The following is a 26,434-nucleotide window of genomic DNA, read 5'->3' as shown; positions in this document are numbered from 1 at the left end:
ACAGCTCTTTTTTTATTACGGTTTCCTATAGTTTGATTTTCTTAGTTGAAGAGAGATTTTCTTTTTTAATAAGAAAGTTTGATTAGTGCGTTTGTGAGGGAAGAGGGTTAGGAGATGTTTTTTTCTTGAGGAAAGGACCCTAATTTAATGTTGTTTTCTGCTCCCTTTGTTCATTTATTTTTGATGTTCAAAACTAATTTCTTCCTCAACAGGCAATCTTCAGTTGGAAATATCCCTGTTGACCTCTGTCTTCAGTTTTGTGTAAAAATGTTTGTGTGCCATTTTTTAAGTTCACAAGTCTAATTTTCTCCCCAGAGGGTGTTCACAGTTTCTTCAAAGACTTCAATGCTTATCTGTTGTTTGAAGTTTTTTTTTTAACGGCTCACACATTTTGCCTTGAAGGTCTCCCCTGGTCAGCTCGATGAAGAAAAGGAGATCTGAATAAGGTTGCTCAGAACTGACTGCTGTTAATTAGGTAGGTTAGAACACTGTACATTTCACTCTGCTGTTTTCACTTCCAATAGTTTACCCAGTATCTAAATTGGAAGCACAGGTGCCTGATCTGAAAATAAATATTTTTTCTCTTTTTGATCCTCAACCTTTTAAACTTAGAGATGACAGCACTAAAATACAATTTATTTTTTAAAGCAGATTCTAGAATGTAATTAGCAAATAGGCCTCTACTGTATGAGATCATAAAAGCCTAGATGCTCATTAATAGTAGGATTAATTTTCCAGATTTGTAAAGCTAGAACAATTCTAATTTCTGTATAGCTTAGAGTCTTCTAATATTAAATTTATTGTATGGATGATTTAAAAGGTCAATTAAACACACTGATAAACAACATCATTAGAAGAGATCAAGAAGGAGCACATATGTTGGAAGCCAACTGCCCTATCTATGCACCCTCACTTCTCAGGCCTATTCTCAGCCTTGCAATTTTCAAGACCACTTTTATCATGCCCATTATTTTCATTTGTGTAGGTTACCATGCTATTTGTCTTCCAGTAGACTCTAATCTTGACAGAGCTTTGTGCAATTCCCTTTTGCATATCTTGAAACACTTTCACTGTGTTTTTGAATCATTCATACCCTGTATCTTTCCCTCTGTGAAATTTTCTTCCCCTTCTTGGTTTTCACTTTTGCAACCTGTCTGTCTTCTAAAGACACTGCTTCTTTGCATCACTTCTAGGTAGTGGATGTTCTTGGCTGCATCTTTTGGACATTTGGGCTTGGAGGTGGGACGGTCTTTTTCTTGTTCCTCTTTCCAACTTCCAACAATTCTCCTTCTCTTATCTCTAAAAGCCAGCTGCATGATGCTCTTGACATGAAATGTTATTACTATCCTGCCTTGTCATAAAGTCATCTACTTACCCTGAACTGCCTCCTTTCTCATTTAGTCACTCCTCTTCATTTCTTAATGATTTTGGTTCATGACTCAGTACTACTCTAATCCAGCCTAGATCATTATTTTTGGAGATTTCAAAATGAATGTAGATTCTTATTCCAACCCCCTAGCCTCTTGTTTCTTAATCTTCTCTGCCTCTGCAATCCTGTCATCAGCCACTCACCTTCATGCCATGTTCTAGACCTTGTCATTAAAAATAGCTACATCCCCATTATAATCGCATTGTGAAGCAGTCCATTCTTCTGACCACCCATTCTGTCTTTCCACTTCCTTCTCTTTCCTAAGCCCAAATCTAATAAAACTCTAACCAAGTAAATTCAAAATTCACTGATCTTATAGCTTTTGACATGTGTGTCTCTCTTTTCTATTATTTATCATAAATTCCATAATTTAGTACTACTGTTGCTTCCTTGATTATATCCCCACTTCCCTTGCTTCAAACTCTTCTCTTGACTAAAACACAACCTCGGTTAAAATAAAATTTTCTCCTATGCCATGCATACATTCTTGTAACTGAACATGGCTGAAAAACAAAACAAATACAGATACATGCTAATTGTCTCATCTTAGATTCATGATCAGTACAATGATTGCGGTCTGGCACTCATATTTCCCGAGTCAATTAATCTCCCACTCTTCACGACAATGTGTTACTTTCTTCTCTTTCATAGACTTCTAAAATCATTCTACCATCCCTCAGCTGATGAGCATGTTACTTATATCATGAAAAAACTAGAGAAACTTAAAAGATAACTTTTACCCCTTCACCGCATTTACCCATCTATGCCCACAGACTCCCTCTTGCCTCTTGTTACTGCAAATGAACTCTTCATATACCTCTAAGGTAGCTCCTCAAGTGTGCATGAGATCCCATCCCCTCAAGTCTACTCAAGAACATGTTCTAGCGTTTTATCTTTTCCCTCTTGCAACTGCACTCTTTTCAATTCAACGTTTCTCATCACTCTACAAGTGTTCTTTAGTTTCCCTGTATACAGTAGTAACATCAACAAATGAAAACATAAATTTCCTTTGGATTTCTTCGTTTTCCTGCATTTTTTTCCTTTAAAATGAAATCCTTGAAAGAGTTTTCTAGTGTTCTCTTCATTAATTCCTCCTCTAGCATTGTTTCTTTAATCATTCTAATCAGTATTCTTCTCTCACATTGTATTAAGCCATTCTTGCACTGCCATAAAAAATACCTGAGGCTGGGTAATTTATTTAAAAAATAAGTTTAATTGGCTCACAGTTCTGCAAGCTGTACAGGAAGCACAGCACCAACATTTTCCTGGCTTCTTGGGAGGTCTCAGGAAGCTTCCAATCATGGTAGAAAGTGAAAGGGGAGCAGGCATCTCACGTGATGAAAGTAGGAGCAAAAGAGATGGGGGAGGTGACACATACTTTAAAAAATCCAGATCTCAGGAAAACTCACTCACTATCACAAGGATAGCACAAGCCAGGAAAGATCCTCCTCCATGACCCAACACCTCCCACCAGCCCCACCTCCAACACTGGGAATTACAATTCAACATGAAATTTGTCAGGGGCATATATTCAAACTACGTCACACATCTTCACTGAAACTATTTCAATCAAATTCACCAGTATCCTCTAACAAAAATTTTATGACCAAGTGTGAATTCTGACTTCATCTTATTTAAATTTTCTGTAGTATTTGACATGGTTGATAATTCTATCCCCATTTGATTTCTAGATGCTTTAATAGTTATACTTTCTTATTCTTCTTTCCTATTTACGCCTCTTCTCCCTGACCTTTTAACATGGGAGTACACAAGGCCTCAGTCATTGGACCACTTTCCTTTTCTATTTCCATTTACTCTCTTGATTCTTGATGACTCCTTTCTGTGTTAAGGTTTTGAAAACACTGATCACTCTTACATTTACATCTTCAGTTCAGGTCAGTCCTTAAATTCAAGAATCAGATATTTAGCTGCCTTCTTGTATCTTCACTTACATTCTCAACTCCCTTATTTATAACCCATGTATCAAACATATATCCAAAACTAAACTTTTAATGCCACCAATATTCTGTTACTACTATCTAATTTTGGATTTTTTTTTTTATCAGCTTCAGAAGAAATCCTGTACTCATTAGCAGTCATTCCCCACTTTTGTCCTTCATCTGCCATTGGTAACTACTAATCCACTTTTTGTTTCTATGGATTTGCCTATTCTAGAAATTTCATATAAATATGATCCCATAGTATGTGGCCCTTTATGTCTGGCTCCTTTCATTTAGCCAAATGTCTCCAAGCATCTGCCATGTTGTATCAGTAATTTGTTCCAGTTTATGGCTGAATTAATATTTCATTGTAAACTCACAGTGTTCTCCAGCTTAGTAAATGGCAACTCAATCTTTTCATTTGCTAATCTTGTGATATAGTTTGGATATGTGTCTCCACCCAAATTTCATGTTGAATTGTTTAGCACCCCCACCCCCTTGGTGCTGTCCTCATGACAGTGAATTCTTGTGAGATCTGGTCATTTAACCCTTTTCCTGTTTAAGAAAAATAAAAATGCAAATTGCTGGCAGTGCTTATTAAATTTTATATAAACATGCTCTTTGAAGCTGAAGCAAATCTTGTTAATTTTTAATGTGAAAATAAAATGTGAAAACTGTTCTTGGAGTTATTTCTAAACAAAAATAACAGCAGAATCATCTCTTTCGGAAAAATCGGGTCCGTTACATGAATCTACGGCCAACAACTGAGAACGATGTCAACATCACTTATAGGAATGCTGTTTTCTAGAATTTGATATTTTCAGTCATCAAAAATTACTATATTTTGTAAATGAAAATACCACTATTAAATGCAGAATTCTATAAATAGAATGATGGCTTTTGCTTCCAAATTCAATATACTAGAGTGATGTGAAAATAACAATAAAATATATTTTGTGGTGAAGTTTTCCTGGGGCAAACACTGCAGCTACAAGTGCCACTGGTGAGTATCCTCAGTGCAGATGGGAAACAGGTTAAAAGTATGTAGCGCCTCCCACCTGTCTCTCTTGCTCCTACTCCTGCCATGTGACATCTTCCTTGCTCCTTGCCTTCTGCCATGATTGGACGATTCCTGAGGCCTCTCCAGAGGCAGAAGCTGCTGTGTTTCCTGTACAGCCTACAGAACTGTGAAACAATTAAAACTCTTTTCTTTATAAATTACCCAGTCTCATGTATTTCTTTATAGCAAAGTGAGAATGAACTAATTCATCTTTAACACTATCTTCAAAATATACCCCAAATATGACCACCTTTGTCTACTTTTAATGGTCAAGTCACTAAAACGTCTTTATTTTTGTAAAAGGCCTTCTTACATCTGTCCTTGGCCCTTTCAGTGTATTTTTAATATAGCATCTGAAATAATCCTATTTTTTAAAGTAAAATGAGAGTACCTATTATTAATTAAATAAAATAATTTGTTCATATTTTCTTAATTTTTACTTCATTTTGTTCTCTAGAATTCCTTCCAGGACATCACGCTACATTTTATTGTCATATCTTCTTAGGCTCTTTTTGTGTATGACAATTTTTCAGACTTGTCTCATTTTTGATGACCGTGAGAACTTAGGGGAGTGCTGGTGAAGTCTGTTGTAAGATGCCTCTTTGATAGAGTTTGGATATTTGTCCCCACGCAAATCTCATATTTAAATGTAATCCTCAGTGTTGGAGGTGGGACCTGGTGGGAACTGTTTGGGTAATGGACGTGGATCCCTCCATGTTTTGGTGCCATCCTCATGGTAGTGAGTGCATTCTTGAGAGAGATCTGGTTGTTTAAAGGTAGGTGGCACCTCCCTGCTCCTCTTTTGCTTCCTCTTACCATGTGACATGTCTGCTTCTGCTTCACACTCTGCTCTGAGTGAAAGCTCCCTGAGGTCTCTCCAGAGGCTGAGTGGATGCTGGTGTCATGCTTACTGTATAGCCTGCAGAACCCTAAGAGCCAATTAAACCTCTTTTCCTTATAAATTACCTAGCCTCAGGTATTTTTTTTTTTTTTTAGAAAAACACAAGAATGGCCTAATATACTCTACTGGAATCTAATTTTTCTTTCATGATTAGATTAGAGTTATGAAAATTGGGGAGGGAGATTGCAGATGTAAACTGCTATTTTCATCCATTATATCAAAGCTGTATGCCATCAACACAATTTATAGCTCTTGATGTTGACTTTTATTACCTGTTGAAATAGTGTTTTTCATGTTTCTACATTGTTAAGTTACACCTTTTAATCCCTTTCCAAACTATATTTTTTGGAAGGAAGTCACTATGCACAGCTCACATTTAAGAAGTTGAGAGTTACAATTCATTTAAGGGGGTGTCCTTAGATAATCTGCTTGGAATTCAGCACAGGTTTGTCTCTTTTCCCTAATTTCTTTAATAATTTAAAAATGTATTTATATTAATATGTACTCACTGATATTTATTTTATACTTTGAATTTGCATCAGTACTAGTTTATTTTTTATTTACTTATTTATTTCTCAAATTACCATAGCTTTGGCCATCAGAAGCCCTTTCAGTTGGCTTCCTTGTCCATCAGTCTATCCACCCCCACCAATTATGTGTGTGTGTGTTCTTCACCTCCTTCCTCCTCCTCTTCTTCTTTTCTTTGTTCTTCTTGTTTCTCTCTTCTTCCTTCTTCTTTCTTCTTCTTCCTCTCTTCTTCATTGTCATCATCTTCTTCTTCTTGCACATCCTTATTTTTTGGTGCTACAGGATGGTTTAGGCCCACCTAGTATACTTATTGCTTTGGGTAAATGTGATATACTCAGTCCTAGAATTATCCATTTCTACAAGGATATCTGTTTATTTGTTTGTTTTAATTGGAGAATAGAATAGTATTAGAAACCATGATCTGTGTACAAGATGTGCTCATTGCTCTGGGATCTCATTGCTTCTAGGCTTTCTAAGCTGAAAGGAAGGGAATATGTGTGTATATACTAACCCATGTAAGTACATATATCTATAAATATTCTTTACATATAAAGTTCATATAAACTTTACATATAAAGTTCATGTAACCACCTATATCTATATTAAGCTAAACATGGGTTAATACTGATATCTCCAATCCTATTGCATTACTTGGATCATTCTAGTCTCTTCTCCTTGCTTATCTTGATATAGATATGATGATTACTAAATCTAAATATTTATAACTCCCATTTCAGTAGTGAAAAACTTGACTCCTCCCATCAGACAAATGTTTACTTAAAACTTCAGTTCAAGTATATGTGTATAACAGTATCAGAATTGTTAACCTGTAGCATAAAAAGGAGCAACATTATCAACTAGAGTATAATACTTGCATACATATGCTTTTGTCTTTAATTTTACAAACTCCACTTATTTTCAAAGCTACATAAGTCAGTGTCTTTTCCCCTATCCCTTCAATGATGGTCTATAATATGTTTGTAATACAATCAGATTGTTTTGTCACATCTGTATTCTGTCCTGGGATTCCTATGTCAAAGATTTACTATGCTGTAAATCCAATGGATTTTGAAAAATTCATGTCATATATCCACAATTACAGTATTATACTAGTTTCCTCACAGTAAAAAGATCATCTGTGTTCCATCTTCTACTTAACCCTTCCCATGTTCTCCTCAGTATCCTGTCAGACACTGGTCTTTTTACCAGCCCTACGGTTTTGCTTTTCCCAGAATACCTTGTAATTGGAATCATATAATATGTAGCCATTTTTATACTAGATTATTTTTCACTTAGAAACATGCTTTTAAGGTTCATTCATTTCTTTTCATAACTGAACAGTTCATTTATTTTTGTGTTTTTAAATTTTATTTTCAAAATTTGGTAGAATTACTGGTGAAACTGAATGTGATCATTTCTTTTTTGAAAGTTATTAATTATTGATTTAATTTATTTAATAGATACAAAGTCATTCAGGTTATCTCTTTCTTCTTGTGTAAATTTCAGTATTTTCTGTCTTTTAAAAAATTGGTCCATTACATATTTATTAAAATTATAAAAATATAGTTGCTTATAATATTCCTTCATATTCTTTTAATATCTATGGGATCAGTAGTGATCACCCGTCTGCAAGACAGTTCTCTGGGTCGCCTTAGATTTACCTAGATATCTGCATTTTCTCACTTGTAATTCTCAAAATTAACTGAAGAATGTGCTGGGAATGAAACATTCTGAGACAAAGAGGAACTGACCAGAACAGCCTGGGCTCTGTTCCTGTCCCTTCTAGAATGTTAGGTCTTACAATACTTTTGCTCAGCAACTCACATAAGCCTAGGACATAAAACCTAGGAAAGGTGAATTTTTGGGGTCTCTCAACTGCAGTGCAAATGGGTACATGCAGAAAAGACTTCACCTTGGGCATTTTTCCTGAACCTTGAAGAGCCAATGCTCTATGAATCCTATGCTTCTGTTGTTCCTCATGCCAGTATGAAAGTAATAAACTGGTTTCATGTAACTGAATGTGTGTGAGTGTTCTGTCTCACTAGGCTACCGAAGTGATAGAAGTTGGCATAGTCCAACATGCAATTGATGGAAGTTTAGAGTCTTTTCCTGGGATTGGTATCCAGGGTATGGTGAATCTTCTTTGAACTCTCTTTCATTAAATATTGGTAATTTCTGTTTGTTCTGTTTTTTCCTGGTTAGCCTGGCTAAATGGTTCATTCCAAAATACCAGCATTTGGGTTTGTTGATTAACATTTTCTTGTGTCAAGTTTCAATGATTTTTGCTCTAATTTTTATTATTTTTTATTCTATTTCCTTTAGTCATAAAGGAAATGGAGTTTTGTTTTCTTAGAGCTTTGAATACAAAGTTTTATTGAGTCCACCTTCAAATCACACTGTTCTACTTATTGTACTAATTCCTCCCTTCTATCCCTTGTAACATGGCTCTTCTTGATCTAATAATCTAAGGTAAATGCTTAGGTTACTGATTTTGTATATTTCTTCTTTTCTAATGTACACATTTATTGCTATAAATTTCCCTTTAAGGGCTACTTAAAAGGGAAGGATCTCACAAATTATAAAGAGTTATGTTTCATTTTCATTTATTTCAAAATATGTTTTAATTTGTCGGGAATTCTTTTTTGGTCCATTCAGAAGTTCATTGTTTTGTTTCTAAATATTTGAGTATTTTTCTAGTTATTGTCCTGTTCATTTTTAATTTAATTTGTTTCTAGTTAAATTCCATGTGTCCGCAGGACATACTTTGTTTGATTTATATTCTTTTTACTTATTTATTTATTTATTTATTTTTAGCGATGGGGTTTTGCTGTGTTGCCCTTACTGGCTTTGAGCTCCTGGGTCTAAGTTATCCTCCCTCCGCAGCCTTTCAAGTCACTGTAATTATAGTCATGAGCTACCATACATGGTGTTATATATTCACTTTAGCTCTTAACATACAATTTGTGGTCAGAATGTGGAATATCATGGTGAAAGTTCAATGCAAGTTTCAAAAGAATGTACATTCTGCTTTTGATGAATGAAACATACCATAAATATCAATTAGATCAAGTTGATTGATAGTGTTTTTTTGATTAATTACATGCTTATTGATTTTTTGTTTCTGCTTGATCTATCAATTACTGACAGGAGTGTTGAATTCTCCAGCGATAATAGCATATTTGCACATTTTTCTGTTCTATCAGTTTATATGTCACCTATTTTAATAGTCTATTTTCAGGTACATATATATTTAGGATTATATGTCATCTTAGAAAATTGAACAATTTACCATCATGCTGTTTTATGCCTGATAATTTTCCTTTTTAACATTAATATATCTGTTCCTGATTTCATTTGATTAATGCTAGCATGGTATACCTCCTCCCTCCTTTTACTTTGAAATCCACTGAAGCCTTTATGTTTAAGGTGGGTTTCTTGCAGCCAACACTGGGTCTTTTTAAGTTTTATCCACTATGACAAATGCTGTCTTTCTTTTATTTTTATTTATTTATTTGAGACAGAGTCTCGCTCTGTTCCCAGGCTAGAGTGCAGTGGTGTGATCTTGGCTCACTACAACCTCCACCTCCTGGATTCAAGCAATTCTCCTGCCTCAGCCTCCAAAATGCTGTCTTTTAATTGTGTATTTAGAGCATTCATATTTAAATAGAATATTGAGATATTAGGATTAGTATGTATCGTTTATATCTGTTTTCTATTTGTTGCTAAGACTTATTTTCCATTCTCTGTGGTTTAGTTAAGCATTTTGTACAACTCCATTTTATCTTGTCTCTTATTGTATCAGTTTTAAATGAATGCTTTAGTTGTTTTCTTAGAGTTTTGAATACAAATGTTTTTATAGGTAATTTTTTTATTGTACTTTAAGTTCTGGGGTACCTGTGCCAATGGTGCAGGTTTCTTACATAGGTATACATGTGCCATGGTGGTTTGCAGCATGCATCCCCCCATCATCTACATTAGGTATTTCTCCTAATGGTATCCATCCCCAATCTCCCCACTCCCTGCTATCCCTCCCCTAGCACACCCACCCCCTTATAGGCCCCAGTATGTGATATTCCCCTCACTGTGTCCATGTGTTCTCATCATTCAACACCCACTTATTAGAGAGAACCTGCCGTGTTTGGTTTTCTATTCTTGTGTCACTGCTGAGAATGATGGTTTCCGGCTTCATCCAAGTCCCTGCAAAGGACATGAACTCATTCTTTTTTATGGCTGCATGGAATTTTTATTAAGTCCACCTTCAAATCACACTATTCTACTCATTGTGTAATACAGGTCTGTTATAATTCCTCCCTCCCATTCCTTGTAACATTTATTTTATTCATTTCACTTATCCACATGCTGTAATCACCCACTGCATTGCTACTGTTATCACTTTAAACAATGTTATACTTTTTGGTCAATTAAGAAGACAAATAAAATATTTTATTTTGTCTTTATTTCTCTTCTGACACTCTTTCTTCGTGTAATTATGAGTTACTAACCTCTATCATTTTCCTCCTGACTAAAAAGAGATACTTTAACATTTCTTTCGACTGGTGATAAATATCTTCAGTTTTTGTTTGTATGAAGAAGTCTTCATTTCACCTTCACTTTAGAAGGATAATTTCACTGGATATAGGATTCTAGATTTACATAATTTCTTTTAACATTTTAAATATTTCACTATAATCTCTCCTTATTGCACAATTTCCTTTTTCTTTATTTTATTTACATACATTTGTGGTGTATAAGTGTAATTTTGTTATATGGCTATATTGCTTAATGGTGAAGTAAGGGCTTGACTGTTTCTGTCACTGGAATAATATACATTGTACCTATGAAGTAATTTCTCCTTATCTACTTCACCTCCCACACCCCTACCCTTCCAAGTCTCCGTTGTCTATCATTATACGCTCTACATCCACGTGTACACATTCTTTAGATCCCACTTAAAAGTGAGAACATGAGGTATCTGTCTTTTTGTGTGAGTTGTTTCACTTAAGATACGTGATTCTTGTTGCCCTTAGTTTCACCCCTGTTGCTATAAAAGACAAGATTTCATTCTTTTCATTCTTTTTATGGTAAAATATTCTGTTGTGTATATACACATTTTCACTTTTGGTATAAATTTAAGGGGTAACTACAACTTCTTTATTCAATCATTCGTGATTAGACACTTAACTTGATAGTGCCATCATAAACATATGAGTCCAGGTATCTTTTTGATGTAATGCTTTCTTTTCTTTTGGGTAGATACTCAGCAGTGGGATTGCTAGGTCAAATGATAGTTGTATTTTTAGTTATTCAAGAAATGTCCTTACTGCTTTCCATAGAGGTTGTACTAATTTAGAGTCCCACCAGTAGTGTATAAGCATTCCTTTTTCTTCACATCCTCACTAATTAACATCATTTTAAAAATAATATTCATTTTTATTAAAATAAGATGATATCTCACTTTGGTTTTAATTTGAATTTCTCTGTGATGTTGAGAATTTTTCATTTACTTGTTGGCCATTTTCATGTCTTCCTTAGAAAAATGTTTATTTATGTTCTTTGCCAACTTTTTAATGAATTTATTTATATGTTATTTGTTGAATGGTTGGACCGTCTTGTAAATTCTGGATATTACTTCTCTGTCAGATGTATAGATTGCAAATATTTTCCCCCATTCTGTAGATTGTTCTCTCTGTTGATTATTTCTTTTGCAGTGCAGAGCTTCTTAGTTTAAATAAATTCCATTTGTCTACTTTCAGTGTGTATTGTTGCCTGTACTTTTGAATTATTTGCCAAGACTACTGTCCTGAAGAATTTTCCCTGGGTGTTCTTGTTGCATGATTTCTAATGAGAAGTCCACTGTATTTCTTATATTTTTCTCTCACTGATAAGCTGTTATTTTCTTCAGGCTTCTTTCAAGGCATTATCTTTGTCTTTCGTTTGCTGGAATTTTAAGGTGAAAATGTTAGATGTAGTTTTTGGAATTTACTCAGTTTGCTGTTCTCTGAGCTCTGTGAATCTGTGGTTTGGTATTTGTCATTAATATTGGAAAATTGATCATTATTATTTCATACATTTTGTTCTGTTTCATTTTCTCTTTATTCACCTTTTGGAATTCCAGTTAAGCATATGTTACTCCTTTGAAATCTTCTTACAGAGCTTAGATTTTTTAAAAATTCTCTTTGTATTTCAGTTTGGAAAACTATTAATTTATCTTCAAGCTCATAAATTCTTTCTTCAGCTTTGTCTAGTCTCCCAATGAAGCCATTAAAGACATTTTTCCTTTATGTTATAGTGTTTATGATTTCTAGCATTTTAAAAATTCTTGTTTATCATTTTCATCTCTACTTACTTTAGCTACCTGTCTTTGAATGTTTGCAATTATATCTTTTAACATATTAATTATAGTTATTTAAAATTCCCTATGTGTCAATTTTAATATTTGCAATGTATCTTAGCCTGGTTCTAATGTTTGCTTTCTTTTCAGAATATTTCTCTTGCCTTTGGTGTGCCTTGTAAATTTTTGTTGAATAATAGAAATACGTTATCAGTTAGAAGATACACTAGAGATAAATAAACTTCTTGTGTGAGGATTTATGTTAATTCCTCTAGAAATTTGGCTTTATTTAATGTTTGCTACAGCTGTAGGTGCTACGGGCTTTCTATATCTAATGTTCTTATTTTCTTTCCTATATTCACCTTGGGTTTCTTTAAGTCCTCTTCTTTAAAGACAGCTGGGTTTTGCACTTGTTTCAAATGTAACCTACTATTACTGTGTTGGAGTCGTTCTCTCACTAGTCCAAATCAGCCTGCAGAAATTCATTAAAGTAACCACTAAAGCTTTCCTTCATTTTGTGGGTCAAGTGGCCTCTCCTCCAGGTAAACACATCTCTATTATGATTTTTTGGATTTGCATATATCTTCAAATTTTGGGGTGGTGGTTTGTCCAGAAATTCAAAATAGTTTCTGGGTCCAAATTAGTTGCTTGATTTTCAGTTTTCTCAGTTTTTTCCTGTAGAAATGGAAGCAATGACCTCTTTCCAAATTCTTTACAGAAAATCTGCTTTGACTACTATAGTTTTTAACATACTGTGTGGCAAATAATTTTGTTTATAGTTTCTTGTCCTATGACTTTGTAGCTAAGAGTTGGTTTTAGACTAAGCACATCATAAGCTGGTTCCTTAAGTCCTTTAGAATGTTAATTTACATATTACTTTAGAGTTGAAGTCAATGGGAATTTTATTATGATAAATTAAATAACAAATTTCAAATAATATTTTACAGCACCTTTTTGGGCCCATTTATTTTTACATTGGATTTTAATATTTGTGGTAAAAAATAGCCAATATTTCCTGAATAATTTACTATGGGACTTGTACTATGCACAAGAGGTTTACTTGGATCGTTTAATTCACTTTACACAAAATGTGTACTTATATAATTTCTATTTTATTCATAAAGAAACAAATTCAGAAAGATTATGTGACTTGCTTATGGTTACAGAACTAGTTAAGAGGTACTGTAGGAGAATTTGAATTTAGACAGCCTGATTTCATTCTTCACTCTTAATGTCGACATAATGTTGACTCTCAATAGCCCTTTAGGATTAGCCACATGACTTACTCTCTATAATGGCAAAATACAACATAATATATTCTTTTATATGCTGTGGTCATAAGGTGAACAAATGGTTGGTTCTAGTACCTAGTACTATTCCCCACCCCTTAAAAAACGACAGATATTTCTCACACTAAAAGCAAAACATTTTGACTAACCATAAATAGCAGATTAATTCTGTTTAATTTATTCACATAGGGTAAAAATTTTACACCTAATATGTATTAAATGTGTCATCACACTACTTTAATTTAGAATTTTCCTTTGAGTGGCTTATTCAAACTTTTGGAAGGTCATTCTGGGGAGTTTTTAAATTTCTTAATAATGTAGTACATGATAAAAATGGTAAGACATTTCCATTCTTCTCTGTATCTCCATTTTTTTTGCAATGTAACTTTGAAGCTTCTCCCAGCAAGAGCTGTGGTTTGTTTCTTTACTCTTGGAATTAGCTCAGACTTGGAACTTGGTTTGCCCCATTACATTTGGTATGGCTGGCATTGTACCAATATCAAGCTTAGGACTAAGCAAGACTTACATGTTTCTGTTTTCTCCTTTAGCAATTTCCTGAGTCACCATATGAACACACTATCTTTTTGGATGATGAAGTACATATGGTTCAGTTAACCCTGGCTCAGTCAATAACTGGAAAATCAGCAGAGCTGTGATTAAGTCCGTCTTAGATCAGCCAGACTCAGCTAACTTGCTAATGACCTCAAATATATGAGCAAGTCTAGCCCAGATCAGCCCAGCCTGGATTAGAAAGGACCACTTGGCTGGCTTGTAGACTTAGTGGCAATATAAAGTGATTGTGGTTTTAAACCTTTAATGTTGGAGTGATTTCACATGCAGAAAAATTTCCTGATACAAATCATATCCTACATCAAATATCTAACAAGTATGCTATATAATGTAGAATCTGTGTTTGTTTGATGCAAGGTAAATAAAGCAACTTTTAAGGGAAACATCTCAGACATACTTGTAGTTACTCAGCTTTTCCACATAGATGCAGAATGTAAAATAGTAATGGTAATAATAATAATTAGAATCATAACACCATGTTTATAGTATTAACCATATAGTAAATTATAAGATCTTTACATGTAATAACTATTTGATTCTCAAAACAATTTATAAAGTAGATATATTATTTTTCCTATTTAACTGTGTTCTCAGTCACAAATAATTTAATAATTTTTGTCTATCTCAATGGTTTAATACTTAGTCTTATTTTCTTAGCTATCTTCATGCCTTTCATTACTTTCAATCTTCTACTTAGAAGGTTTTTGCCTTCTTCAGAAGATTTCCAAAGTCTATAATTATACACATAATTAGCAACACAGCACCTGTAATTCACGCTCCTGCCAATGTCCATAACTTCAGTCACTAATTTGCTGCCTTAACACATTACAACTTGAGTTCTAAAAAATAATCCAAATGAAATATTAACAGCAAGATAAATATTTCACCAAATTCTTTTTTTTACATAGATGGCCATTTGGGGTCAAGGATCCTGAAAAATATAATGGAAGGTACAAATTTTCCCTCAAAAAATGTGAAAACATACCAAATATGCACTGAATATTAAAAATCCTTGATGCCTCCCTGAAGCCCATCTTTAGGCCGCAGAATAAAAACTGTTATTCTTTATAAATAGAAACATCTGTTTTTGTGTGAAACAAAAACCATCACAGAGCTTTAGAGTTATGTATTTAGAGTTCCACTACCACCTCCCATGATAGCCCCTACATTGCCCATCACATGGTTTATAATCAGTTTCCAGTGACTTCTGCCTTTATGGCCTGTAAGAAACTCACAGGACACTGGGTATTGTATATTGTACTTTGTCTAAGAAGTTTGTCCACTTCATCAATTAATGACTAGATCTCCTATTAATCTAGTGGAAATATTGATTAACCCTCACTGTTAAGAAAACTGGTGCTTCTTTTAAGCCAGTATTATATATTTATCTTGTGAGAGAAGTAATTTTGTAATTGCTCATTATTTCCTTTGTGCTGTCTCAAGCACGTTTACCCAGGCATTGTAACATACATTACCATATTCTTACTTTCTTCTATTTTATTTTACTATTTGAACACCACTTTCCTTTTAGTTTAACTTATTTGCCTTCTTCTCTCTTCCCACTCCTATTTATTGAATAATACTTGGTTGTGTATGAAATCTCAATTCCTTTGTGGAATGAAGTGGAATATTGATTCATAAGTTAAAAAAAGAGAGCAGTAAATATCTTTTTTGAAATATTCATTTCACAGTATGTTCTCGTAATTTCCAGGGAATATGAATTTCACAATGGAATTTGTCAATCATCCCTAGGTTTTAAGCTTCTGTAAAGTAAGCGTCTTCACACTGGGATTTTACAGTTTGATTTACATTTGTTTGTGTAACATTATTTTGGAATAATATAATATCTCAATGATAAAAGAATTTGAGTTTTCTTTATTCCCAACTCTGGTACTGGCCTGTTTTTGGTAAGTTGCCAAATCCCTCTGCAGCTGTGTTGCTTTGTGTCTGAAGGTGGAGTAATAAAATATGCTAACACCCTTCCTCTTGAAAAGTGTAACTTTCTATGTAAAAGACTTAAGACTCTTGAAACAAAATCCTTTGTGTTTAAAAGAACAGCATGGGCCATTATTTCCACTTCATACTGTTTGCCTCCTCTGTTATAGTAACTTGAGTGTCCCTAGAATGACAGCAATAAACGTTCTGAGAATGCGCCAAGAAAAATTAAGATGTTCATCATTCAATCAGTGGACATGTTGTGGTTGTGACTTTCTGTAACCAGAGCTCCTTAAAGTTACTAGAGCATCTGTATGAGGAACAACTTGTGGGCTCTCAGGGTCTGGTGAGACTAGTTTATTAGGGCATGGCAGTAGTGAGGGCTTCTGTCCCACTAGGCTTACTCTGTGTTTTTGGATTGCTCTTAAACTTCCAGCTGCCTCTTGGATCCTCATTATCTGTGTTCCAGAGGAGCAGGTGTTCTGTTTAACATTCCCAATGGCATAAAAACTCAAAGAGCACCTGATGGTAAGTCACTACCATTCAACATTTAGTATGTTAGAGGAATGAAAGTTGCTTGCTCATAAGCTCTTCAATGTCACAAGTTACCTGGTAAAAATACAGAAATACTGGGGAACCCATTTACCCAGGGTAAATGGACTAGAGCAAATGGTTAAGCACATATATGTAATGCATATGTACACAAGAACTTAACATCCTACGAAAGAATTGAAAGAAAATACAGGTTTTTAGAATTTGCCTTCCTCTCACAAATGAGAAAACAAAGGCACAGTAATTTCTCTAAGATTATAAAGAAGTAGTATAAGGGCAAGAAGTAAAACCCAGATTTCCTGACATTCTAATAAGTGTTCTTTCTATGTTCTATAACATATTTGTTTTTCTTACAGAGGCACTATTTTTGTATTCCAAGACTTTGTGGCTTGAACTTTTCCATTCCAACATCTTTTTCAAATTTTAGTGATGATATCTTTGCTCATGGAATCTAGTTAGAGAAGAAATGTTGCTGATTTCTAGTACAAAACAATTTTTATTTCTGTTTTATAGCACTTTAATATGTAATGTATTTATATTTAAATCAATCAGTAACTTGTGTGGGAAAATTTTGAAATACGGTATGTTTTGTCTTATACAATGTAGAGCTTTGCATATTGGAAAAGTCAATAACTGTGTTGTTAATGAGTGAGTGGATAGTTATATGAATAAAATGAAGTAAAAATCAGAAATGAGGTTATTAGTCTTATTGTCAGTTTGATATAATAGTTTCAATTCAAATTGACAATAAACTTAAGAATATTCCAAAAGACATTTAGATCATTAGCACATGTATGTCACTGTAGTTTTATAGAATTTTAGGTTTTATTAACAAACTAAAATTATTTCAGTCATTCATTGCTTCAGAGAACCAATATTTTAATGGAATTTATATATTTCCAAATTACACATTTGTGTATGTTATTCATATCTACAATTATTTATATCTAGTATTTTATAGACACATCCTTATTCTGTATTTACACACGCTATTTATCATAGTATTCAAATTTTCATTTTAAAATGTGTACAATTCTGTAAACTGATCTTTCCCCTTTTTTATAGTGAGGAAACAACATATTTGTGTTACTTAGTTTCTAAACTTTCTCTGAATAGTGCTTAGAAAGCTAAAATTTTGGTGTTTCATATTTTATACTATCTAGTTAGCCTGAATTTGTCAAAACTTTAATTAAACATTTTTCTCATAATTAATACTTATTTTTGGATGGTCACATCTAAGCTTGTTGAGTAAGAAAGGAAAAGAAGGACTTTCCCCTTAATTTGTCATTCTCCTTGTATTTTCTGATGATTATCTGTGTGAGGTGACACTTTGTTAGTTTTACATCCAGTAATGATAAATTCATTCCAAATTTAACTTTAAGCTTTTTCTAGCTGGAGGTTCATATTAAGTGGAATATATGTTTTATCATTAGAATAATATCCCAAATAAAAATATCTTGCAAAAATATATATGTGTATATAATTATATGCTGAGTATAAGTAGTCCAGAACTGACATGATAAGTTTATGATGCCAGGGACCCAGGTTTTTATAAAATTGTTCATTTATCATCCTCAAGGAAGTCCTCCCATTTAAGCCTTTTGAGTAGGGTATAGAAAGGAAAAGAAAAGCTTTCACCTTAGTTTTAAGAGTATGATCTTAAAAATCACACATACAATCTCTCCTAAAATCTAATTGACCCTAATTTGGCTGCATGGTTACTCCTACATGCAAAGTAGGCTGGTAATTTAATCTTTAGCCAAGTATTCATATGTCTCATTATAATTTCACCATCATTTCAGAAGGGAAGAAGTGATATTTAAGGAAAACTGTAATTTATGCACAGCAATTCATTGATATTACCTTCTGTTTTGTTTTTTGTTTGTATGTTTTCCACTAATATTTTTCTCTGTTTTGGGGTTTCAATTACAATAATTTCTACTGATATACTTTTAGGTTTGCTGATTCTGTCTTCTGTTGTACCTCATCTGCTGTTAAAGAAGTCTTCATTACCAATATGGTATTTTTTAACTCTAGCCTTTCCATTTGAGAACTTTTTACAGTTTCCATCTCTCTGTTGAAATTCCATGACGATTATTCATCCATGTTGTCCTCTACTCTCACTGGATCCATTTATATATTAATATAATTAATTTGAAGGCTTTGATTTTTTTGCTCTGTCACCACTGTGCCTGGTTCTGTTGTCTATTTTATCTCTTGACAAAGACTTATTTTATTCCCCTGCTGTGAGTGTTTCATAATTTTTTGTTGTTGTTGAATTCTAGAATTATGTGTGAAAGAACAGGAGACACTAAGGTAAATAGTAAAATAGTACCTATGCTTATAAAGGTGCATGCCTCTTCTTCTCTCAGGCTATTACTGTACAAAGTTGAGTCAAACTAGACAGTGATTAAGCTTGGTTTGGTGTTATTATGGCTGTAGTAATCTGTAGTGTATCAGGTTTCAAATTCCCTAACAGTGGGCTAGTAACATCTTTTGCTTACTGTGGGGCTAGTACATCAGTACAATTTTCTTTATTTGCCTACTCTATACTCAGATTTCAGTAGATCCTACACACCTGCACTATAGAGGGCATTTTTCCATACTGTTGTCTCTCTGACAATGATGTTACTGTTGCTTGTATGAGGCATGCAGTAAGTGTAAGAATTGTCTTTTAAGTTTTTGTGTTCAAGCTTCAGTCTTAGAGAATCTTTAATTAAATTAAATCCTCTCTATATACATCATGATGAAGGATCTTTGTTACCATTTCTGTTAGTCCCCATGACAGTCAAACTCATATCTGTGAGATTCTCGATTTGAAGAAACTTTACTGCCCCTCCATTAAAAGAAGTAGACCTCTCTAACAGAGCCAAGTTTACTTCTATATCTCCACCAGTAAACTTGTACTGTTGCCTGAGACTCATGGAAGAGGGTTTTCTAACCTTGTTGTGTGGGAGATTGCTGTTGTTTGTTGTTTGAGGCAATGCTTGTGGTAGTAGAAGGGCCAGTTTTCTGCCCCTTCCCAAGGGTCACACAATTTTTGCTTCTATTTACCCTTGCCTGGGACTAGAGGCTAGAGCTTCCTTCCCTTCACCTAGTGGTTTATAGCCTTGATTCATATCAGAAAAAGCTTAAGAACTGGACAGAGATTCATGCCTGTGCCCCACACAAGCACAGGAACTCTCTCAGATATCCTTTCCTGCCCCTAGTCTTTCTCATGAGTACAAGATGGAGGCTCATAGTAAAGAACCAGAGAGTGATTGCAGAATCACCTATGCCTGACGCTCCCAAGGAATTCTAAATGTTCACCTGAGCCCATTCTTTGTCTTTGAGAATGCATTCATGTTTTATCTGTTTTCCTTTATTTTTATGCTGGTCACTTCTTACTCTTGTGCTCTGTGAAGGTAAAACAGTTCATGTGTCTCTTCTTTCTTAGAAGGTTTTTCATCCCTTGAAATTTACTTTTCCCTTCACTTCAGTTCTCAGAGAGATTTGAAATGTTATGATTTTGTAGTTGTTTTCTGGCCTTTTCTTGTTAGGAAAGAAGTGATATTTTCTTGTGGATTTATACATCTTAAGTTGAATCAGAACCTGTACTAGGATTTAAACAGATCGTGGAGAGCATTGCCTTTTACTAAAATAGTTTCTTGGCATTCATGGACTTAGAATTTATAGTATTAACTGTGTGTAGTCTATTGTAAAACAAGTTCAGTAATTTCTAATTGAAATTTTGGTGTTAAAATTGTCTGGCTTATATAGTGAACCTAGGCCAATCTTAACTAGTATGTAAACCTAGCTAAATCTTTTAAAGTCAGTATCTCAACCAGTCTTTATTGTTTTCCACTATTTCTCACATATGCATGCAATTTGAAGGGGAGAGGGATGTTTGTGATGCCGGAAATTATATGCTCTAGTGTTGTGAATAAATTTAGTTATTTGCAAAGATCACAAGGCAATATTAACAAATGTCAAGAGTCTATTCTTTTTTTAAAAAAGAATATATAGTAGACTACAAATATGTTTATGTATATTCTGGAACTTCTCTCTAACCCACAAATTTATCAAGCTAGACATAATAGCATAAGTGTGTGGTTTCTTTTAAATAATATTTGGGATTACCATCATGTTTTTTATATAGATATCAAACACACGTTAACTTGATACCTTTTTAATCTAAGAAAGTTCTTTTTATCTCTACCCTAGAATGACTGACTTCCTCGGTCAGCTTTATAGCAGACCTGATTCAAATTTGCACTTGCAAACAATAATAATACATGTCACTGACAATCTTCATATGTAGCATATCATCAAAACACTAAATATTAAATCTTTAAAGGAGAAAGACCTATTGTATCATAACAGTGGAGTTGTAAAATCATTATTGGGTTTTAGAATAGAATTAAGTAATATTTAAAAATCGGCTCTAGCTAAGCTATTAACATTTTACAAGATAAATACCAGCTTTTTCTTTTTCTACATTCCATTTCAAAAATTACTAAAAAGCATATTTTACTTGAAGCTTAATAAATATATTTACTTGTAGAGTAACAAATATCTTACAGAAGAGATACAATCAAATTAATGTTGTGCGCCCAGTAGAAATAGTCTTATCAAACTGTAAGAGTCATCTTTTCTATACAAGGAACCAATCTTCATAAGCTATAAGAACTATCTACCCATTTGACATATTATATTAATTGTAATTAAAACATACATATCTACTTTGCTGTGCTGTCGCCTAATAGATTTTGATTAGGTTTCATATTTGTTCATGAGTGGTGGTTTGTGTATTGTGATTAAGACTCATTTTAAACCTTGATACTATGTCATTATTTGTGATAAAATAAACTCTGAGATCAGTTATTTGTACTGTTTTTCTTTATGCAAATTTTTAAATCTATCAATATAATGATATTTGAATACTTAGTTTTATTTGGAAAAAATGCTCAACTACCCTAGTCATTTAATATTCACTGTCATAATGTTAATCATAATGGTCTTATGTGGGGTTATTTGGGTGTAATTTTGTTGTAAGATCATACAAAATCCCCTATTACTTGTCTGAATTTAGTCAAGTGTATCTGCCTTAGCATATCTGGATTTGGCAAGATTCCAGTCCATCTGAAATTTCTTGTAGAGGGGTATTTGAAAAGTGGAAACCAGTGTGCAGGGAGGAACAAATCTACGCATCAGGCAGTTTAATTTAGATGCCCTTAATCTGATTCAGGTTCAGTGGCTTGATTTTGAAAATGGGTTTCCTCTAGGTCTCCAAATTTTCTTCTCTATAACTTGGATAAGGTCAATTAGACCCAGAAAGGAAATGTCCACACCTAATGTGAAAATGCAAATGATTGGCGTGCTGTTCTTGTGAAAATGCCAGAAATTGCATGTGTTAGCATTACCTTACATTGTAGAAAAAGCCAATTTGATAATTGAGAACTGCTTTCTGCAGCTGTGAATACTCCCTTTCAAACCAATAGAAAACAACAGGAGGCCCAACTGTGAACATTCTTTTGAAAATTCTATTTACAAAGTGTATCCATTAACATACTACCCCACAGCTTCCTTGGAAATTAAACAAAGTCAGATCTGGTAAAGTAGCAGTGCTACTAAATAGGGCTTGAACGTATTGGGTCTATTGTATTCAAGTCCCAGCAGAGTGAAATTGCTAGGTTTTCTCGACGTTTTATAAAATTATTCTGTTAACATGGATAGGTGGCCTAACCAGTGTAATCACCAAAAGCCAAAAGTCCAAATGTGGCTTATAATAAATATTTAAATGATACCGTGTCTTAAAGAAGTACCTATACATTTGATTCCAAATATTTTATACACCTACTGAAAATCACTGAAAACATATTACTTGGTCCCTAGTATTAATTGTTTTTTTCAGTGTTTATTTCCTTCACCGCATTGTAAGCATTTTGAGGGAAGAAAAAAATGCTTTTTCTTTTTTTTTGGCATAGGTCTTATTACTTTGTGGGCTCGCTGTTGATTATATAATTGATTGAACATACAAATGTACTGATATTAGAAAACAAAATGTGTTGCAATATATTGGAAAAAACTTAGCATGTCAAGTCAAATATTTATTTCTTTTTTGGATGGAAATTTTCACTCATTTTTATAATTCCTAGAGTTCATGGATGTGAAGTCTACCAACAAAATATGCTATGTGTTTAGCTATATTGCTCATTTTTAAAGTAAAATTAATGACACTAAAACATACCAAAATCCGTAATTTAGCCAAATTGTATATTTTTCAAAAAATTCTTATGGTTTCTTAAACAGAGATTAACATTATGAGGCATTTAGGAAAGGCAAGAAAGCTTCTAGCTCATCATAGTGACCCCAGAAAAGCTACAAGTAAATAACTTGACGGTGGGTTTTGAGGGTTACTGGCAATGAAGGTTACTTTTTTTCCTCTTTTTAGTCTGTTTTATTTCAATGAGATTAAAATATTTTTAAGCGTTTTAATATAATTTCTTTTACTAGTTCAGAATATGAACCCAATTTCACAATCTGGATACTTCTACATATATCCAAACTTGTCTCATTCCTATAAATTCATCTCAGATCCTATGTAATATAGTAGATGAAGGAAATTTTTAAGCAAAAGAAATGGCAAAAGTTCACACAGTCTTTATGAAGGCAACAAGTAATTCCTCCTGTCCAAAGGAACAGAAAAGACTTAAATCTAGCTATAATCTGTGAACAATTGTTTTATTTCCCATCCCTCCCAAGCATACAAAATACATACAAATAATCAAAAACAGTTCCAAATTATGGATCCCCATGAAGACAAAATAATACTGTAAATAAGTGTTTTTAGAAACATAAAATATATATTGATGATGATTTTTAAATATATAGCAAACCAGGATTAAGTTGCCAAAAACACATTTAATATCTGTTGGCAGTGTGTGGCTATTTCGCTAAGAAAATTGAAGCATTGGTCAGGTCAGAATAGACTGAATAAAGGCCATCTCCTGGAAGATGAGAAAAAAGCTTAAAGTCAGCTTTATGTTAAACATTAAATATCAATATCATCAATATTCAGGACTTTTATGAAACAAGAAAACCATTGGTTGAAAGTCACTGAACTTGTGTTCTGAAATAAGAACTGTTATTTTAATAATACATTAATTTGATGGCTTATCCATGACATGGATAGAAATTTCTATTCTTTTTCACATACAGCATATAGGAAGGTTAAAACTTCACTAAAATATGCAATGAGTAGGGTTAAAAAATAAGTTACTCACTTCTGATCTGACATTTCATCTTGCACTATATCATTCTCAGCTGTGGGCCTGATGTTATTATTGCTTCATACTGACCTACCAGTGATAGTGCTTCAGTGATCAGTTTGCTAATTAGTAGTTGTAGAAAGTACTCGGTGTTTGCAGCTGAAAGTTTCTAAAGTTTACTTCCAGAATTGAGTATCTAATCCTACTTTCCTTCACTATGTTCTGCAAAAATACCAATTGCTTTTAGGTAAAGCCATCTGTCTCTCTAATGTTTACCATATGCATTCTCTATTTTTTGTGTGTTGCATGTCTTTTCTGTGGAAAAGGAAAAAAGAAAAACAGAAGAAGAAAAAAAACGCTGTTTTACATTATGTTTCATTATTTGCAAGATGTGGGTTGTATTGGTACATTATTATATGTGAGCTTTGTATTATTTTCTTTTCTTCTCCCTTTTTTATGTATCACTCTTTGTTATTCTCATCCTACAAATTATAAATCAACAGTAATAATTCATGCATTGTTTTTCTTTTATATATTCCACTGTTTAGGGCATTATAAGCTATAAAAATGTACCTTATTATGTAGCTGAAATTACCAACATGACTATTTGAAAAGAGAGGTTCTATGTTATCCAATGAAATTACTAATGGAAGAAGCAAATGGTGATTTGTGTGGGAAATGTCCTATCAACCTGAATAATCCATTTATATAATGATGGCAAATTTGTCTCTTGAGGTGCTTTTATCACGCTATAATTATGGATATTCAAATTGGATCACTGCAAAAATGATTGCTTTGAGCACTCTGAGATATTTTTGTCTTAATAGCAGGGCACCCACCTCTTCAACTGCATCTCATGCTAATCTTTCCCTAGATCAGAGATTAGCAAACCTTTTCTATAAATGGCTAGATAGCAAATACTGTAGGCATTGCGAGGCATACAGTCTCCATTGTAACTAGTCAATTAGTCTTTTTGTCATAGTGTCTGACATTTGCTGAAAATAAGAAATAGACTTTTGTCCAAGTAGTGTTGAGTTGGGCAGAGTGCAGGAGTTATTTTGTTGATCAACAGGCACATAACTGAGAAAATGTTGCATATTCAGAAGGGAGCTGGAATCTAGGCAAAACTAACTGATTCAAAGGTGAAATAACTTGATTTGGCTGCCAAGCACCCTGGGCCCTAGATGCCATATGGAAGGAGTATAAAATGTCCCTGTGAGGAGGACAGGAATGAGCCTCATTGAAGGTGAAAGGGTGGTACCTTCAGCGGGGTGGCAAGCTGTCCAAATCATTGCCCAGGAGCTGTGGTCAGTTCAGAGACCTCCTAGTGAGCCTAGATTACTAAAGGTGGTGATGTCTCAGTGGGACAAAGTATATGGTAATGGCAGAGAGAAGCTCGTGTCTCCTTACAGATAGATCCAGGCCTATTAGTTTTTTTCTACAAGTTCCTTCACTCTGCCATTGCAGCATGAAAGAGCAATAGAGAATAGTACACCAAAGGGTTGTGGCTGTGTTCTAATTTATTGTTTATAAAAGCGTAGATGGCATTTGAACTACAGGCCATAGTTAGTAGACCTTTGGTCTAAGTCAATTGTGCTGGCCACATTAGCCATTTTTCATTCTTAAGGCAGAGAAAGGTCTTACTTTATGTGCTATTCTACCACGTAAAGTATTCTTGTCCCTGATTTTCTACTTTATTGATTTATTTTCCTTTTTTTTAATCTCAGCAAACCTGAAACTACATTCGAAGACAGAGTAACCATACATTCTGGTTATGTTCTGCTTAGCTTGGATTTACAATTGTTGTCCCAGTGTAATTGCTGATGTGTCACCTGTCATTTTCAAATGTGACACCGTGGCGATGAGAAATTACTTGTCACTTTAGTCAAAGAGAAATTCTCTGACTATTCTATGAAACTAGGACACTATAAGAGAATCTACTATTTATTTGAGAAACACTAGAATTTGCTTTTATTCATTTATTATTTATGCCTTTCTCTAGTGGAATGTGAACTGCATGGGGATGGGGTCAAGTCTGTCCTATTTATGCTACATTTCCATTCTAAGAATACTACAGGCAAGATATACAGTATACTCAAACAAATGGGATCTAATTAAACTTAAGAGCTTCTGCACAGCAAAGGAAACTATCATTAGAGTGAACTGGCAACCAACAGAATGGGAAAACATTTTTGCAATCTACCCATCTGACAAATGGCTAATATCCAGAGTCTACAAAGAGCTTAAACAAATTTACAAAAACAAAAAACCCCATCAAAAAGTGGATGAAGGATGTGAACAGAAACTTTTCAAAAGAAGACATTTATGCAGCCAACAAACATATGAAAAAAGCTCATCATCACTGGTCATTAGAGAAATGCAAATCAAAACCACATTGAGATACTATTTCATGCCAGTTAGAATGGCGATCATTAAAAAAATCAGGAGACAACAGATGCTGGAGAGGATATGGAGAGATAGGAACGCTTTTACACTGTTGGTGGGAGTGTAAATTAGTTCAACCATTGTGGAAGACAGTGTGGGGATTTCTCAAGGATCTATAACTAGAAATACCATTTGACCCACCAACTGCATTATTGGGTATATACCCAAAGAATTATAAATCATTCTATGATAAAGACAAATGCA

The sequence above is a fragment of the Sapajus apella genome, unplaced genomic scaffold (assembly GCF_009761245.1).
Source record: "Sapajus apella isolate SASKATOON/1434 unplaced genomic scaffold, GSC_monkey_1.0 scaffold6, whole genome shotgun sequence".
In the NCBI taxonomy this organism is placed as follows: Eukaryota; Metazoa; Chordata; class Mammalia; order Primates; family Cebidae; genus Sapajus; species Sapajus apella.
This window is presented reverse-complemented; position numbering follows the sequence as displayed.